We start from the raw sequence: 1,074 nt of genomic DNA, 5'->3' as shown, positions 1-1,074 counted from the left end.
ATTCAAAATGGATTTCAAGACCTAAATGGAAGAGCTAAAACTATAAAACTCTTAGAAGAAAACACGGGTGTAAAACGGCATGACCTTGGTTCAGTTGATCATCTCTCAGATATAATACCCAAAGTACAAGCAACAAAAGAAAAAAGCAGACACATTAGTCATGGAAATGAACAACATTTTGCTTCAAAGATGTCAAGAGAGTGAATACAACCCACGAAGCGGGAGAAAATTCTCACAACTCATATATCTGATGAGAGACTCGAGTCTAGAATATACAAAGAGCTATCACAACTCAATAATAAAAAGGTAAGCGATCATTTAAAATAGACAAAGGATCTGAGTATCCAAAGATAAACAAATGACCTCTTTTAAACAAGTGACATGAAAAGATGCTCAACCTAGAGAGAGAAAGGAGATGAGTCAAGGTCTAGAGGGAATGTGGCTGATTGGAGGATGGAAGTGCTCTTTGGGGTGGGTGATGAAAATGTTCTAAACGGATGATGGTGACAAATGCATGCACAATTTTGAATATTCTGGAAGCCATTGAATTTTATATTTTAAATAGGTGACTTGAAGAGTATATAAATAATATCTCAATAAAGCTGTTTCTAAAAAGCAAGATGCATATGGACACATACAACACATCATTGATATAAAAATACTGAAAATGTGTCTGGGGATATGGCTCAATTGGTAGAGTGCTTGCCTTGCATGCACAAGGCCCTGGGTTCAATCCCCAGCACCACCAAAAGCAAAAAAATGAAAAAATGCAAATATCACTATTGTTCAGGAACACACACTCAGTAGAGGCACAGAGACCAGCATGTGAATGTGAATAATAAGAACACAAACTGGGAAGGCTGTGACAAACCCAGGAGGGAATGGTTAGTGTGCGAGGGAGACCACCAAGTGGGTGGAGAAACATTTCATTCTTCAGCTTGAAGTTGGAACATAGATGTTCTTGCTATTATGTCTACACCTTGTTTGTTAGCTTTTAATTCTTTGTGGAAAATTTTCATGGCCGTTTCCCAATGTTTTAGGAGCTGGACATGTGTCTTTGATAGAGTAAGGTGG

General features: G+C 37.9%; 1 non-coding gene across 1 annotated transcript; it reads left to right on the top strand.

The window, feature by feature from the left end:
- The first annotated feature begins 675 nt into the window (after window positions 1-675).
- On the top strand, window positions 676-748 carry Trnaa-ugc (transfer RNA alanine (anticodon UGC)). Its single transcript has one exon. It is a non-coding gene; the product is annotated as a tRNA-Ala (tRNA).
- The last annotated feature ends 326 nt before the right edge of the window (window positions 749-1,074 follow it).

This window comes from Urocitellus parryii, chromosome 9, assembly GCF_045843805.1.
Source record: "Urocitellus parryii isolate mUroPar1 chromosome 9, mUroPar1.hap1, whole genome shotgun sequence".
Taxonomy (NCBI): domain Eukaryota; kingdom Metazoa; phylum Chordata; class Mammalia; order Rodentia; family Sciuridae; genus Urocitellus; species Urocitellus parryii.
The sequence above is the reverse complement of the archived record's forward strand: the minus strand, read 5'-3'. Positions and strand labels throughout refer to the sequence as shown.